Consider the following 19,057-nt stretch of genomic DNA (forward strand, 5'->3'; position numbering starts at 1 on the left):
ACAGACGGACGGACGGATGGATGGATGGACAGACGGACAGACATACATACATCTTTATAGGTAGTTGTAGTTATCACACAGGGTGGGTGGGTGGGTGGATGGATGGTTGGTTTGATGGTTGGATAGATAGATAGAGATTCATGATTATTTGATCCCCCCATAAATCTGAAAAATATATTGGACCCCCCCCCCCCCCTGCGTGATGCCTACAACTACAACTAGCTATAAAGATTTTTAGGTTTTTCGTTTGCGCTGAACTTTGCGATTACGTAATGCGCACTGAGGCGACACAGGATCTAGAGCACAATGGCGGGAAAATCTGAATATCAACAGATTGCTTTTTGTTCGACATACATGGAAAGAATGTTCGATGGAAAGGGGTCCTCCCGTTATGTATTCCGTGTGGTCAAGGGTTAGCTGATTGTTAACAAAGTATCGAATGAAAAGGAAAGAAATTGGTGTTATTGGTGTTGTCAACTCTTCCGTTTTATTTTTATTTACCAAACGTTGACGCTTGTAGCGTACATTTTCAGCATGCAAGATGCAGCCTCAAGTGGACGATATACAGGTAAGAAAAGTCATTTAAAATGTCTGTTTTTATCACTGATAACTGTATGACAAACACGTACACGTGTAGATCTAAATCGAATTAAGTCATTGCATGGAGTTACTATCTGAAGTTATATGGGGAAAAAGTGTAGCGGTCGACTGACCTGGGGCCCGTTTCGCAAAGAGCTACAACTTTTGTAACTTTGCCATTATGGCAACTACCATGGTAACCTTGATTTTGATTGGCTGTTGAGCCTTGTTACCATGGTGGTTGCCATAACGGCAAAGTTGCAGCAGTTGTAACTCTTCATGAAATTGGCCCCTGAAGCAGGTAACTGGCAAGTGAAATCATTTTGCAGTACATTGTCAGGTGTTATCTCAAATAACAAGACATCCGATAGAGATATTTTACCTGCATAGGGGAAATTTAGAATAGAAACTTCAGGGAGTGATTTCTGTCACATTAGTTTGGCGATGACCATTCACACGTATTGCAAGGTTAGTATGTAAGTGAAATAGTTTTCTTATTGATCGGTGTTTTTTTAAAAAAATAAAAAATTAAGGAACCTTTTAAAATGCTTCAAAGTATTACACGTTTGCCGCTGCTGCATACACTGTAAAAAAATCTTGGGTAATTTTTTTACCAGCACGAGGGTAATTATGTGTCCAACCAATTTGGGGCTGTATTTTAACCAATGCGGGAAGGATATTGTCCAGTAAGGTTGAAAAATAGGCAGCAATTACTTTAGAATGGGCAAAATTTTCATCACATCGGATAAATAAAAATTCCAAAAGAAATTCCCAATGTTGGTGGGACACATACATGTAATTACCCTCATGGAGCACTTTTACCCAATGTTTTTTAGAGTGTACCACCAAATAAAGTCAAAGCATAATAGGCCTCTCGGCATTTGCCTAAAGTGAATGTCAGTTTTGATAAGAACTTACGAAAAAAAAACTCGTTAGATTAAAATTGGCCTTTTACTGAATAAGGTTGTTGCACAGAGCCGTAGTTAAATGGGGGTGCCGGCGATAGAGACGGAACCAGGGGGCGAAGCAGCCGCCCCCCCCCCCCCCCCCCGCGGCACAAAAAAAAAAGAAAAAAGGGGAGGAGAGGAGAGAAAAGAGGGAAAGTAAGGAGAAGAATGGGTGTCTTTAGTTTTTCTTGCAGGTCAGTACATCAAAAATTTCTGCTCGCGTTTCGCCCTTGCATAATCGTTTAATTATTAGGATACACATAAATCGTCTTTCTTTGTATCAACCAGCATACTCGACTGGAATAAACTCCCTGTAGCTATAGTTAACTCATTATCTTTGGACTCCTTCAAAAGTAAATTAAATATCAATTAATACCTCGAGCCACTCCACACGTAGCGTGCACTTCAAGTTAGCGTGATGTGCCAATCCTGGTATTTTGCTGACTGAATGATACAGATACAGAAAAAAATGGCTGAAAAGTTTCGTTTTAGGTCGATCTAAATCTGAATAAAAAAGTATTCGCTCTTGCAATAGTTTATTGAGATACACATTTTGTTTTATTATCAATTTTGAGATTACCGCTCAAATTCTTCTGGTCGGAATTTTGAAATTATTCAGCTCATGCTTCCCATTCGCATCAATTGTTTGGCTAATATTACATCCTGTTCATGGTTACAAAAAGTTCCTATAATCTTTAGTTTTTAGGTTGGAAAGTCAAAAAATTGTTTTAGTCAAAATACCCATCCCGTTTACGGTTACAAAAACAATGCTTTGAGAGCTTCCAGTTTCCAGGTCGGAATATCAAAACTTTTCAGGTCGCGCTTCGCGCTCGTATTATTTAAATGTTTTATGAGATGTATACCATGCACTGCAGACAGCTTATGTCAGCATGCAATAATCATTTTAGTTATATACGCCTTAGAATGAATATTAACTGCTCAGAATGTTCTATTTTCAGGTCGCAATAATGAAATATCAAACTATTGTTTGTTTAAGGCATAAGATCTAGACACCTTATCTTGTTTGTAAGAATATATAAAAGTCCAACTAATAAAGGCGTAGACTGATTGAGGCATGAGGAGGAGCAATTTTGAGGAGGACGGTGAAAGAAGTAGAATATAAGAATAGATATCACATCATAAAGAAATTATTTCAGAACGGTATTGTAGAGGTTAAGTAAGTGTTTCAAGTTGGTGCCTACATGTATTGGCCTGGGAATTGAATAATGCAAGATAATAAACTCATGAGCGTGAATACGTTATCGATATTATAGTAGACCGGCCAAAAGTAAAAAAGTGCTCTAGATAAGGATTCGACGGCAAAATTTGTTAATGCTTGGCATCCCAGCTAAAAGTCTTGCAAAAATACCCAGGAATAGCGTACGGCCGGATGCCAAGCGCAATTTTGCGTGAAAGTGTCATTTTAGCGTAAAAACTGAAAGAATGTCGAAAATCACGCATTTTGATATTTTGACGGATTATCATCATATTTTTGATTATCTTTCATATGAAATTATTTTTATTCAGAGTTTCAAATTATAAGTCTCATAAATATGCATTTCAAATTTGAATATTACACACACACATATGGCACAGGGAAACATAAAACCGCGATTTCCTCAAAATAAAAGTTTGTGAAAACTATCAATAGTTTGAAGTTTTTTTACGCAGCTTAAATTCTTCGATTTAATTGCGTTTATCCATCAAATGTATAGTAAATGTCCTAATGTCACAAATATTAAAAGAATTTTCAAGTAAGATGGAAGATATCTCACTTCATGTTATCCGAAAGGAGACAATGTGCATTTTACCAGGTGCGCATTTTGAAAGAAAAATTGAAAAAACCGTACATTATGTACATAATTACATGTATAAGTACATACTAAAGCGAGTTTTTAATTACATGTATAAGTGCACTCTAAAGCGAGTTTTTAATTGGATAGCACAATTTGTCAATTCTTTGCATCCCAGCTAAAAGTCTTGCGGAAATCCTGAGAAATAACGTACGGGCGTATACCAAGTGCACTTTTGCGTGAAAGTATCATTTTTTGCGTAAAATTTGAAAGACTGTTGAAAATCATGCATTTTGATATTTTGACGGATTATCATCATATTTTTGGTTATCTTTGATATGGAATTATTTTTATTCAGAGTTTTAAATTATAAGTCTAGTAAATATGCATTTCAATTTGGAATATTACACACACATATATGGCAATATGAAATATAAAATCGTGATTTACTAAAAATAATAGTTTGTGAAAACTATCAATAGTATAATGTTTGTGTTCCTCATCTCAATTTCGTCAATTTTAGCGCTAACCGAATAAATACATAATAATTGTTGTCATGGCACATATAGTGAAAACAAATGTTGTAATAAGATGCAAGATATATCATTTTATGTTATATATGCGAAAGATAACAATGTACATTTATCGGATGCGCATTTCTGATAAAATACAAACAGCGCACAATATTACATCTATATTGCACATATACTAATATCAATCAGTGCGATACTCGTCATGATCTTATATAGGATTATGTTTACTTTTGTAGAGTTCGATCTTCTTGCTATTTCCGCGAATTAATTGGTGCTGAACGTAAATCTACCTGTGGCGATATTCATAAATAGGTCTGATATTTAATTTGCCGTTACCATGGTAACATTAATTTTGTAGGAATATCTATATCCAAAATCATAGAAACAGTAGCGTACCTATAGGATTTTCCACAGGGGGGGGGGGGGGCAAAACCGTCGGCCAAAAAATTTGACAAGCAAAAAAAAAAGGTCTTCAAGCTCGTCAGGGGGGGGGGGGCAAAAAAAGGTCTTCAAGCTCGTCGGGGGGGGGTGGGGCATGGATACGTCTTTTGCATGGGTTGGGACTCGTCAGGGGGGCAGACTGCCCCCTCTGCTCCCCCCCGTAGGTACGCTAGTGCATAGAAAATATACATGTATGAATAAAACGATCGAATTAGCATGTTTAAACTACTCTGTCAATCTACATTTTACTTCAATTATTGGATTATCAAAGTCTAAAGAAATATGGCCGTTACCACGGCAATACCTATTTTTTGTCTCGCCTGCATGCATAGCAGAGCAGGACTAAAGGAGCCACTTTTCCGGCGGAGGCGACGGTAGTTTTGATATAACAGCGTCATATCAACCTTGAAATTTTAACCAAGGTTACGTTTTCGAAATTTCTATATAACTTTGAACGTATAGAAAAAAATTAATGACACTTATAACAGTATTCAGGTATTACTGATCGTCTTGCACAAGTTTTAGATCACATGATTAAGGTCAAAGGTCATTTAGAGTCACTGAACTTTGGCCATATGGGGATATTTGTTCTTAATGTCATCATAACTTTTGAATTCTAAAATTAGGTAAATGAGCTACGGACACTGACATAAGCCTTTTGAAAGAAGATGCATAGAAGTGAGGGGGAGGGGAAACTTTCCCCCCCAAAAAATCAAGAAAAGGCATAAAACAACAGAAGCAAAATAATAGAAAGCTTGTTGGGGAGGGGGTCATTTAGTTATTTATTTATTTAATTATTTATTTATTCTTTTATTTATATATCTATACATATTTATTTATTTATTATAACCTCAATTGAATGTAAATATTGTAATTTAAATTTTTTTTTTTAATTAATAAACACAAATTCTTCCCTAAATTAAGGTTTTTGCTTAAAAGACTTGGTCAGTCAGCTCACTCACCAGCAGCGTAGCTAGGATTTTGTCAGCAGAGGAGCACGGGGGCGGGGCTTGGTATTTTGCAGGGGGTACCAAAATAGATTGATTCATCAAGTATTTATTATTAAGTACATATTAGCTTTATTCTCACAAGCACGATTAAGTATCTGACAAGGCCCATTTGAATAATGCGAGCGCGAAGCGCAAGCATTTTTATAATATGCAATGAAATTTAGAGCTGAAAGTTAGAAAGTTACACAATTCGTAAGTGTAATCACGAACATTATTGTAATGTTAAAAATTTCAGAAATTCTTAATATTCTGACGTGAAAACGGAGCATTTAATACATATCTTAAAAAAATGATAGATAGGCTATTGATGCGAGTCCGAAACGCAATCTGATTTTTATATTCCAATCCGTAAACTGGACATTTTGATGACGTTTTGAAATAAAGAATGTTATGTATCTGTTTTTAAAAATCCAGCACAAGCCGAGCTGGCTTTTTTTTATATTAGAAACGAAACATTCTAAGGCGCGATAGGGGCGATAGCTCAATCGGTAGTGAGGGGGTTTCGGATTCCGGTGGCCTGGGTTCGATTCCCACTTGGCGCGCTAGTGCCAAGTAAGGCATTTAAATGGTAGTAAGGCATTTTAGTCCTATAGGTCCCTCGGAGAGTACCTTAAGTCATCGGTCATCTGGTTGCTTGCTTAGAAGCATTCACGCTTTCTTAGCAAATGAGGTAAAACAAAAATCGTCAAATCATAAACAATGATCAGTATTTAATTATAGCATTTGATGCGAGCGCGAAGCGTGAACTGAAAATGTCGAATTAAACGAAGGATTTTAAACATGTTTTTAATGTAGAAAAAGATGAATATCTTACTAAACAAAAACGTTAGCGCAAAAGCGCGAGCTAAAATTGGGAGAGACTAAGAGCTAAAGATCGGACATACAGTATTCACATTTATTTAATAATGGACTGGATGCGACTGGATTCTGAGAAGTTGACACTTCAAGCAAGGTTTTTTTTAAACAGATAGCAAGTTGTTTATCTCATATATTAATGCCAGCGCGAAGCTCGAGTCGAAAATTTATTCGCCATCTTTTTGTAATCTCGTGTAGGGTGCCTATCTCACTAAACCACAATAAAATATACACTCGAATCGCGAGCAGAATACTTTGGGTATATTACAGCGGCGTACCCAGGATTTTCCAAAGGGGGGGGGCAATTTTTTGGAGGATATTTCGTCCGCGAAAAAAAATTACAAGCAATAAAAAAGGTTTTCAACCACAAATAAAGGATTTTGTACCAATAAAAAAATCGTCAGGGGGGGGGGGCAGTCTGCCCCCCCTTTATGCTAGTGGTATCTTGAAAACGGGATACTTTCAGCTCCATGTAATCCTTTCGGACACTACACATGACCTTAGGCAGCGGGGGAGGGGGGGGGGGGAGAGGCAGTTGCGGCCAGAAATTTTGTAACTCGTTTTAAGTATGTACTTATTCATGTAATTATGTTAACAATTTACAGTATCTTCAATTTTACATTCAAAAGCCCCCCCCCCCCCCTTCCCGCTAAATTTTGCATACCCCCTTTCGGAAAAGGTTTCTTCCATCTTACTTGAAAATTCTTTTAATATTTGTGACATTAGAAACGATCGATATTCAATAGATGAACCAATTTAAATCGAAGAATTTAAGTTGTAAAAAAACTTAGAACTATTGATAGTGTTCACAAACTTCTATTTTGAGTAAATCACGATTTTTATGTCGTATTGCCATATATGTGTGTGTAATATTCCAAATTGAAATGTATATTTAGTAGACTTATAATTTGAAACTCTGAATAAAAATAATTTCATATCAAAGATAACCAAAAATATGATGATAATCCGTCAAAATATCAAAATGCGTGATTTTCGACAGTCTTTCAGATTTCACGCTAAAAATGATACTTTCACGCAAAAGTGCACTTGGCATCCGCCCGTACGTTATTCCTCAGTATTTCCGCAAGAATTTGAGCTGGGATGCAAAGAATTGACAAATTGTGCTATTCAATTAAAAACTCGCTTAAGTGTGTACATATACATGTAATTAAAAACTCGCTTTAGTATGTACTTATACATGTAATAATGTACATAATGTACGGTTTTTTCAATTTTTCTTTCAAAATGCGCACCTGGTAAAATGCACATTGTCTCCTTTCGGATAACATAAAATGAGATATATTCCATCTTACTTGAAAATTCTTTTAATATTTGTGGCATTAGGACATTTACTATACATTTGATTGAGAAACGTATTTAAATCGAAGAATTTAAGTTGCGTAAAAAACTTTAAACTATTGATAGTTTTCACAAACTTTTATTTTGAGGAAATCGCGGTTTTATGTTTCCCTGTGCCATATGTGTGTGTGTAATATTCAAATTTGAAATGCATATTTATGAGACTTATAATTTGAAACTCTGAATAAAAATAATTTCATATGAAAGATAATCAAAAATATGATGATAATCCGTCAAAATATCAAAATGCGTGATTTTCGACATTCTTTCAGATTTTACGCTAAAATGACACGTTCACGCAACATTGCGTTTGGCATCCGGCCGTACGCTATTCCTGGGTATTTTTGCAAGACTGTTAGCTGGGATGCCAAACATTAGCAAGCATTAACAAATTTTGCCGTCCAAAGTATAAAAAATCGTTTTGGCCGGTCTACTATTATGGATGTATGAAAGTTACATTTTTTTACTTTAATTTATTTTATTATTTTCATAAGCTTATCAATGACATAAAATAGTATTGCACACAATGCGATATTGAAAACAAACATCCGGATAAAATCATAATTGATCATATAATCAAAGATACAGGGCCGCAGTATCGGGGGCAGGGAGTTTCAGCGCCCACCCCCCCCCCCCCCCCCTCCACACACACACTTTTCCAAAAACAAGCGAAATCCTTAAAACCATAATCAAAGGGGGAGACAGCCTCAATATGCATAGCTGTACAAAAATCATGTTTTGCATAATTAAAGGGGTACTCCGGGCTGAAAATGTGTTTATTAGAGTAAATAGGGTAAAATTCACAAAAGCAAAATGCTGAAAATTTTGTTAAAATCTGATAACAAATAAGGATTTCAAAGTTTAGCAATATATAACAGTTACTAGTATATGCACATCGTCATGAATATGCATCAGGTGGGTTGATGATGTCACAACCCCACTTTCCTTTTTTCTTATGTTATTACATGAAATCATAATTGTTTCATTATTTCATGCATGTGTGAAAGATATATCTCTCGTATAATGAAATACTTTGCAACAATGGATGCACAATTTTTTTTTTGTTCTTGGAGGAAAAAATATAATAAAGCTGATTTCATATTACAAAATACAAAAGAACAAGTGGAGATATGACATCATCAGTTTGCTCATTGAATATTCATGAAGACATAACTAGAACTGTTTCACCGGAATAATACAAAACTTTAAAATATCACAACTTTGTTATTCCTTGTCCGATTTTGATCAAATTTTCAGTGTTTTGTTTGTCTGAGTTTTCTTTATCTGTTCAAATCATATTATTTTCAGCCTGGAGCACCCCTTTAAATGTATAGCTTTACACTTGGAATATATAGGAATCACAGCTGATGTGAATATGTTAGTATCATATAAATGTTCATATAGTTTATTCTAAAGGGTATTATGTAATAATATTATGTTATATATCAAACAGGCCTGTATATGTTCGATTGTTCCTTGTCGTGATCCCATTCTCTTAGTGTTGCCGGCCGGTCTTACTTGCCATTGTGCACCCATTGCTCATTTGCCAGAACAATTAGGGTGGTGGTGTCAAAAATCTTTGGGATCGAACAATCAGAATTTTGATAAATCACCCCGCCTAGGCAGCGCCGTGTCCCGTGGGATTGTTAACAGGAATGGCAAATACGATGGCAATGACACTGCATCAACTTTTAACCAATCAGATGAAAGGATAAGGGAAATATTCTTAAAGTGATTAACAAAAAGAATACTGAATTCATCCTTTAAAAGAAGGAATAGGTCGAGAGTTTTTTTTTATAAGGTTTTTGCTTGCTTATATTTTCCCTCTTTCTTGTCTTCTTTTTGTTGTAATTAATTTATTGATTTATATATTTATTTATTGATTGATGTATTTATTGATTGATGTATTTATTTATTTAGATATTTATTTATTTATGTATTTAACTATTTATTTATTTATTGCTATAAGGGTGGAACTCTTTATGAGTCTGTGGGGTGCACGTGATCCTCCCCCCCCCCCCCCGTGGCAAATAGTACGTTTATATGCATGACTGTTTCACTTTATTTTCTGTTTATTGTTTTCCATCACAGCAATAATTAACTTGGTGTCGACCAAAGCTTCTACCGACTTCTGCCTGTATACCCTGAGCCCTAAGCTCGAGTACACATCACCATCCATGCGGCCTGGACAGCGAGAAATATAGGTTTTCATCTAGAGATGATGGCGCGTGTCAGGTGGATAGCAGGTTGTCTGGCGGTGAGATGGGGTCTAACGTCAATGTGTACGCCGTTTTGCCATGAAAAGGGAGAGGGGTGTGGATCTTGAAGGGCGGTGTACTTCTACCAACGGATATATCATGATGATGGTGTAGTCCGATACCATGACTGGAAAGTTCACCCGATACAGTTCTCATCATGGTGGAGGATGATCAAGGATCCAGTTTATATCTGCCGGTCCCCGAATCCGAGGAACTTTACACATTTTAAGGATTTAAAATAAATCCAGATATATTATGCTGTGAATAGTGACCATGCAGGCGAATATTACATTCTTAAGGGTTAATCCTTATACGTTTGAATATCAAAGGATTTGAATTCCAATTTTTTTAGCTATGTAACTGAATCACAGTCGATCTGGATTTATTTCAAATCTGATTGCTCTTTTTTAACCTGTATGGTACATTACGTCTTAGTGCTGTATTTATCTCCTTTTTTTGGGGGGCGGGTGGTGTTTATCTTCATTCACTATGCATTTGGACATGGTTAAATGAAAAAAAAAATCATAATCAGAAGTTCAAAACTTCAGGAATACCATACATTCTATATAGCGCATACCCCCCCCCCCATAAGGTTATGTGATAAAAATAATAACTCAGTATAAGGCAAACAATCTAGGGCCATTTTAAAGTGGGTTACATTATTTTCTTTCCTGGGAAGTAAGAAACAGGATTTTTCATGAAACTCTTATTGATGAATTAGAAGAACAATACTGAACAAAAGTCCCGTTTGCTTAATTTCCTTTTCACTGTTTGGGAAATGGATTTGAATAATTAGAGAAAATTCAAACAGTCAAAATTTCATCAAAACCATCAGATGTAAAATAAGATTATTTTCATACGCACAAAAGGGATCAAATGTAAATGAGAGAGTCGACGATGTCACACACTCACTATTTCTCTTGTATTCTATTTCATGAAACATAGACCATTTCAAATTTGGCAGATTTGACCATTCAGTAGAGAGCATCTTCATTGAATAACAATAGGCCTAAATGCAAGGATGATGGCAATCTCATAAATTCATGGAAGATTCAAACCTTGTTTCACATCATGAGGAAATGTGAAGATATCTCATAATTCACATAATGAAAAATGAAATGCAAAATGACTGAGTAGTGAGTGGGTTAACGTCATCAGTTCCCTCATTTGCATACTGACCGGAATTAAGCGAAACTTGGAAAGTCCATAACTTTCTTATTTTGCAACCGATTATGAGTAGATTTTCACCTTGGTTACAAAAGAATTGCACCACGGGAAAATCCGAAAAATAAGTTCTTCTACAAATGGCATCGTGCTAAATTTTATAATTTTATTTTGCCTGGTGTGTATTTCATAAAGCAGTTTGTAAGTTACGACTGACTCAACGCTGGATTGGCGACCCTTTCTTGTGCTAAATGATCCATGTCGCCAACTTAAACTGCATAAAGTCATGCGTAACTTAACAAAGAACTTTATACAATAATCATCTGGGCCCCGTCTTATGAAGAGTTACGATTGATCCGATCAACTTTAAGTATATGGAAATCCATCAATGTCATACTTTTTTTTATTTAGAAAATTTGCACAATGTCCTTCTTGAAAACAAAGAGAAGCACACTGAATTGTCACGGTGAGTGTATGAATATACATCGTGATTTTTTTTCATATCTAAAAATATTTAGAAAAAACGGGTATTTTAGATGTTGACGTTGCTGGCTTTCCATAGTTGTGGTTGACTGGATCAATAGTAACACTTTGAAAGATGGGGCCCTGGTTAGTAAACGATTGTGTTACACATTTTGGCTACTTGTATTTATTCTTGTACTCGGCTTCATATTAAACTTGTCCCCATCACCCCCCCCCCCTCCCTTTCCCGACCTCTCCCTCGATCTCTCTCTCTTTTCTCACTCTTTCTATCCCTTTATTCTCCCTCTCTCCCTTTTCTCTCTCTCTCTCCTCTCTTCTGAAGGAACTTTCACATTTGGTCGTGCAATTTGTTACAATTTACACAACATAGGAATGCTCGCAACAGTCGCATGACCAATTTTGAAAGCTCCTTCAATATCCATTTATACAGAGCGTCCCACAGAAGAGGAAACCAGGGAGGGGGGGGTTCAACATTGGCAAACAATAATCTTTCATTGACATGGAATCAATTGTTTTGTTTTATGATCTCACTATAGGTCACACACAAATGCAACAAAATAGAGATCTATTGTCAAAACATATATAATAATGGTGATATTTATCACTAAATGTGGTTTCCTCTTTTGTATGACCTACTGTGAGAGTGAACTTCATTAAATGAATGTATTATTGAATCTACAATCACTTCAGCAAAAGATTGGAACAAACTTCCAATTCTTTTCACTTCCAATTCACCTTGTGAATGATTTAACTTTATCCAACGCCTATAACAATAACCTTTAACAATGCCAATTTGAAGCAATATTTATTCTTGGTTAGTAAATGCCATGATGCATTTTAATGTATTGCGTCTCTTAACGCATTGTTAATTATATCATTCAAGCGTACAGATGAAATGTATAAACAGCACATTGTTAAAAAAATATGGCTTGAACAAAAGTACAATTTCTTACCAAATATCAAAATTTATTCAACAAAAATTATTTTCATTTTGTGAAGTTCACACTTCAAAATATTAACCAAGATGAAATATCCCCTAATTTTGAATAAAATCATACCTATCATGTTGCAAAGTGCATTGTTATTGAGTTATTCACAATAAATAAATACTGTGCTCTTAATTTTTCTTACAGATTATCACAATAATGGAAAACTTTGGAATTGACCATGTTTACTCTCATTTGGGTGGATATTGAAAAAAAAAATTAAACAAAACAGAAAAAAAATAATGCAGTAGTGGATGCTATATTATAAAATAGTATATCGAAAAGAGCAAAACTACCATCAATAACAATCCATTTTGCAACATTTCCCCCAAAATAGGAACCAGGGGTGGATAATTGAGGGCTGCACATTATCTGCAAAGGTTTTTTTTTTTAGAACCACAAAATCACCAAGTGGACCCGTATTCTGAAATCAGGTTTAACTTGGACCATGGTCTAACTCTGTGCTAAAATTATGGGAAGCCAAAAGTGTCAAATATTTTTGTTCAGTTGTATGTTTCTCATATTCACTGTGATCTTTCTTGATTCTTCAATGATGAAGACAATCATCTATTTATACTTCCTAGACAATTATAAATTATTTGAAAGCCAAATGAGCTGAAATATGACATCTCTACAGTTAGTGATTTATGTAACTATTGGCTATCCATACTTAAACCACAACTTTAAACCTGAGTTTAATTCAAACCCGATTTCAGAATACGGGCCTAAGTGATTTTTGTGGATAATGTGCAAACCTCAAAGGGGGGATTAAACTTGACCTGCTGCAAGCCAAAGAATGACTTTATCCTTGATAAGTACTCTGTAAGGTAATCCAAATCACTGAGGGTTGATGAGAACAATAAAGCAGAAATCCCCGACTTTCTGTTGATACTGCACTTGTACCACTGAATAACTTGATGGGAAAATCATTCGGTGAAAATTCACTTTCAAATTGAGGCATTCATAAAAGTGTTATCTTGGCTTACCTAATTAAAACTTGGAAATATGAAATATAATTTTCAAAAAAGGAAATGTTACGATAAACGTCGGCCTGACTTTGGATTACCTTCTACATACTGACATTTGCTCTGGCGACAATTGCTCTGCTATAAATTACTCACACTTATGACCAACTTCAACTTTCCATTTAACACCACACCCTACCTTGAACCTAACAATAGACCTAACATACATTATTGCAACCCCAACCCCTACATCTTTAACAAAATTTAGCTTATAACAATTGTCGCATGAGCAAATGTCGTGTTACCTGACCAGGTGGGTGTTTCATAAAGCTGTAAGTTAATAGCGACCTAACGAACGACTGGTGAACCTTTCTTACGCGCGAAAACAATGAAAATATCATTTACCACAAGAAAGGATAGTCGTTCTTAAAGTCGCTCTTAATTTACGAACAGCTTTATGAAAAAGGACCCCCCCCCCCCCCGAAACTTGAAACCTGGAGATTTTAGGAACATTGTCACCTTTGGCTTGCAAGATAAAGGTTTGCGACATTTCTGCCATCCATGACAAGAGGAAAGCAACTCTAAAATGGGTTTCTAAGGTCTATATTTCAGAAATTTGGGGGTTATGTAACTCCATAACAGCATGTAGAGTATACAGAAAATATCCCCCCCCCCAAAAAAAAAAAAACTAGTAGTTGCTTCCTTTTGTCATTGGACGACAGATTTGCTCCTGCGACAGTTGCTCCTACCAAAAATCAATGCGCAACCTCAACCCTAAAAGAGAAATTGGTGGAGGAGCAATTGTCGCAGGAGCAAATGTCGCTTTACCATAAAAAGGGGTGGAGGGGGATCATAATGGATAAAATAGGGGGCAGGGCAGATCACATCATTCAGGTGCACAAATGAGCATTACTGAAAAGCAAGAATTTTTCATTTCAAGGATATTTTATTTCTTCATTAAACACATGATTATAAAAAAAATTGATTAAAAAAAAATGACCGGCAGCCAAGAAGACTCATTCAAGTATGAAGGTTACCATCACAACTGACCTCTTGATGCAATGGGGCAGACCCTCCAACCCTCACAAAATGGCCAGCAGCCTGATCTGAGCTGGGGTCTCCTTGACAGAATCACACAATACATGACATCACTACCAATCCACCTATTTTTAAGTGTGCAGGGCGGGGCACTGGACACTGCCATGCATGATGTACCTCATCTAGGTGCTTTATTTTCAAATTCAATGATACTTTGTGTAGCCAAGAGTATGCGAGACAATGCATTGATTTTCCAACCCCCCCCCTCTTCTTCTCCTCCCCCCTTCTTCTCCTCCCCCCCCCCCTCTCCTCCCCACCCCTACCCTTTTTTTCTTGTTTACCATATGAATCAATCTGTTAATCTCCTTTGTAGTCTCTTTATTCACCCTAGAACAAAGCCACCTAATTTCCTTTAATCTGCTCCCTCCCTCATTACCATCCCCTCCTCTTATCCCCCCCTCTTCTTTCTACAGCTTTACCAGTTAATCCACTGATTGTGGTATCTCCATACCTCCCTGTACTATCCATCTCGGGGAGTGTTTCACAAAGATTTCTGTCAGTGATTTTCACCAACAGATGTTATAAGCTACTGAAAATTCTTGCATCTGATTGGCTGAGAGCTAATTAGTGAAAATCATTGACAAAACTCTCCATGAAATGCTCCCCATTTCTGCCAACCTACCTTCATTTCACATCCTTTCAACATTTACTTGCCATGACTGATATTTTTAGTTGTATCTTTGAATTTTTGAAAGAGAAAGTTTGAGAACTATTAATATAATCTTTCATGTTTTTATTCATTTACAGAAAAGCATTATTTCATATATCTTGATATTTTTTCATTAACTTTTATTTTTGCATTCATTAACAATTTCTGAAAATTTTGTATGTCCAGTTTTAATTATTTATTTACATTTTATTTTTAACAATTTTTTTTCTGGGGGGTTCTTTTTTTCTCTTCAAATGTGCAGGTGAAAATCAATTTTGCAAATATATACACCCTTTTCTGTACATGTGATTTTCTATATGAACTGAAATAAACATGGTCAAATATTTAGAAAGAAACAAGGAAACTTTTTTTTTGGGGGGGGGGGTTGTTTTGGTTTTTTTTTTTTCTTTGTCTTTGTTTTCCCATATGCATTCGTTCACCATCATACTACAGGAATCAAATGTTTGTGATTGCTACTTCTCCATCACTCCACCATGAACTCTGAGAGACAAGGCAAGGCAATGAAACGACACGTGAATCTAGATCTATTTATCGGACCCTCAACATCGGCTAATCCTGAGGAAGTGTGCTTTATTTCCCACAATGGTTTATTATACCCCACCAATCATTACAGTACAATGTATGAACCCTAGTAATGAAGTGCAATGTCAAATTTCATAGTACGCACCCAAGATTTCATTCCAGGCTGGACGAAAAAAAATAGCCAAAGGGTCAATGAGAAGCAAAGACAACATCCAATAAAACTTCCAAAACACATTCTAGACTGGACGCAAAAACCAATTATTTAGCCAAAGGATCTAAGGAAGAAATGTCAATTTTCACAGATGGCACCCAATACAATCTTCAGAACTCATTCCAGACTGGATGTAAGAAACCTTTTCTTTCGCCAAAGGGGCAATGACAGTTTGAAAAAAATTGAACAGAAGAAGTAATCTCCACTGAAGCCTCTTTCATCAATCACCATAGTCATGATACTTGGGTCCCCTCGAAGGCCATGAAGAAGCTTTGGTATAAGCCCAGGAGAAGTATGTGAATTTGAAAGACAACAGGATCAACCAAATCAAATATACCACGTTCCATCCAATGCCTTCCTGAACATAGTAACCCTTCTCCAGCCAAGTGAATAAATGGACTTCTCTTCCAAAACAGGATATAACTTAAAATGTTCCAAGGGAAACCTACCAGACGATTAAATGGTTGAAAAACCTACAGAAAAATGATTGATTGGACAATTCAGAAGGCTGACAACCAGGTGGATCACTGCCCTACTCACAGACCAGGGGCCTGTTTCATAAAGGACTTACAACTGTTGTAAATTTGCCATTATGGCAACTACCATGGAAAGCTTGACTCTGATTGGCTGCTGAGCCCTGTTGCAATGGTAGTTGCCATAATTGCAAAGTTACAACAGTTGCAAGTTCTTTATGAAACAGGCCCCTCATATCAAGCTCCAGGACCTGGCTGGGAAACATCAACTTCCCTGAGACTGATCAGAGGGACCACAAAGAAGAAGGAACTGACTCTATGATGGTCTGCAAATATGCCCTGTGTGTCATTTTAAAGACAATGACAGACTTCCAAGTTCTCAGGTTAGATTTTACATGGTAGTGAAGATCCAGGAATTCCCAGGAAAAACTTCAGATGGTACAAGATACAGGGCTACGTCACCGATGAACACAGATTGTGAGGCTTGGAACAGCGAAGAACACAGAATCAGCATTGGAGAAAATTGAAAACTTGGGTCTTATTCAAATGCAACCACAAAGAAGCCAACATTCTCATAGCATATCAGACAAAGACAATTCCGAATGGCAATAAATTTACATGACAAGGACCATGCATATCAGAGCAATGACGTCTAGCAAAATGAAGCAATGGAAATCATCATCAGACCATCATCATGGCATCATACATTGGTAAAACAATCAAAGGCAGACACCTCAAAAGCAGACCTGCCAAGCTCTAGGAATGAGACTTTTTTATTTTTGAGCCCCAAACTGTATTCCATAATAATTTAAAGACATTTGTTCATGTCCTATGATTGATGTTTTTTTAATACTTGAAAGACGAAAGTTAACCGAAGTTACATTCATCAAATTAACCATTCTTGTGTAAGTTTTATGAAATAGAGCCAAATACATATGATTTTTCTCAATGAAAGGTGACAATCTATATTTTTTCATTCATATTTTTATTCATTTTTTTAAAAAGAAAATTGCATTTTATGAAAAAAATGGAATGCCATATTTTGGTTGCAAAAATATACTGAATTCTACAAAAATGTATTGGTTGGCAGCTCTGCGTGAATATCAGCATTTGAATGCCCAATAATGTGCAAACTGCATGTTTTGAAGAGGTCCGGATATCGCAAACACTAATGGTTACCTAAGTCAATTTGGAGTGAAAACTGGTCCTTGAACAATGACATACAGCCTAAAAGCAGTCATAGCTAAACAGCTCCATTGATAGAATTTAACAAACATGCTGACGTCCCACTACAAATAACAATAAGGGTCAAATAGAAACACTCCAATGGCAAGGCTCTTGTAATATAGAAGTAAATGACAACTGATGGCAGGATAGAAATCAAAATTTGACATTGCACTTCTGAAACTAGATTTCAGACTAACATGTACTGCTTTAATCGAAGGAGCATTTTTTTTTTTTGCACATTGTGGAAAAACCATTGAAGCACACAGTCCCCATAAAAATGTGTTAAAACTTGATATTTACATGTATTTTAAATTTATTAAATACAATTTTTGTTTTGGCAGACAAAAAAGGGTAAAAACTTGAATGATATCCAAAATTGATTAAATACAATTTTCATTTTGGCAGACGAACCAATATCGAGAAGCCACATTCATCACTTTGTCTTTACAATGCAGGCCACTAAATCTCTACACATTGCTTTGATTTCATGATGGATACACACTCAGCAAACGTCACAAACATGAATTTTATGGTGATTGGGGAAAGAACCAAGATGAATCTTGGAATTGTTACTCAAATTGGTCTGACCAAAAATTTAACATGTACATGTACAGAAAAGGGCAATACTTATATTGCAAAATAATTTGATACTTTCTCATAATGATATCAAATGATTTAGATACTTATCACATTATTATATCAGTCATGGCGAATGTCATGTTGCGACGATGTGAAACAAAGATGAATTTAAAGGTAGCGCAGATAGTACAGGAAGGTAAAGAGCAGACGGCAATCAATGGATCAACTGATAAAGGATGTAGAAGAGACGGGAAAGTGAAGCATAAGAGGAAGTGGGCGGAGTAATGAGAAAGAAAGAGATTATGGAATAAAAAAGGAATGGCTAGATATCAGGGAGAATAAATGACCACAATAAAGATCAACAGACTGAGACACATAGCTAACAAAATGATTTATAAATTGGAAAAGATCGATGGGATTTTTGAAAGTCCCTACAAATTTACCCAAATTGCTTTCAGGAATGGTATTGTTTTTTGAAAGATTTTCATGAATAGACTATCGATCCAAAGGTTTGATTTTAAGAGAATATCCTGAATTCAATAAGTGCAATCAATGCAAAAACTGATTTTGAAAAAAGCCCAATGTAGGTAAAGTTGTTGCCTAATATTTCTAAATTAATTATTGCCCTCAATAATAATTGCTGGAAAATCAATTGTATTGTCTCACATACACTAGGCTACAAAAGATATCATTAAAATTGTCAATAAAGCACTTACATTGATTAGAGAGGTTGTACAGCATGCACAGCAGCGTCCAGTGCCCTCCTCTGCACACTGAAAAATAGATCTCTTGGTAAGTGATGCCACATATTGTGTGATTCTGGCAGGAAGATCCCAGCTCAAACCAAACCGGAAGCCATGTTTGTGAGGTCAAGGGCCTACCCCAGCAATCAAGAAGGTCAGCT

The 19,057-nt window shown here is 36.0% G+C and overlaps 1 long non-coding RNA gene across 1 annotated transcript; it reads left to right on the forward strand.

Moving 5' to 3' along the window:
• The first annotated feature begins 331 nt into the window (after positions 1 to 331).
• LOC135154534 (uncharacterized) lies at positions 332 to 11,570 on the forward strand. Its single transcript, XR_010293894.1, has 2 exons — positions 332 to 568; positions 9,609 to 11,570. It is a non-coding gene; the product is annotated as an uncharacterized LOC135154534 (long non-coding RNA).
• Positions 11,571 to 19,057: the final 7,487 nt, after the last annotated feature.

This window comes from Lytechinus pictus, chromosome 1 (genome assembly GCF_037042905.1).
Source record: "Lytechinus pictus isolate F3 Inbred chromosome 1, Lp3.0, whole genome shotgun sequence".
Classification (NCBI taxonomy): Eukaryota; Metazoa; Echinodermata; class Echinoidea; order Temnopleuroida; family Toxopneustidae; genus Lytechinus; species Lytechinus pictus.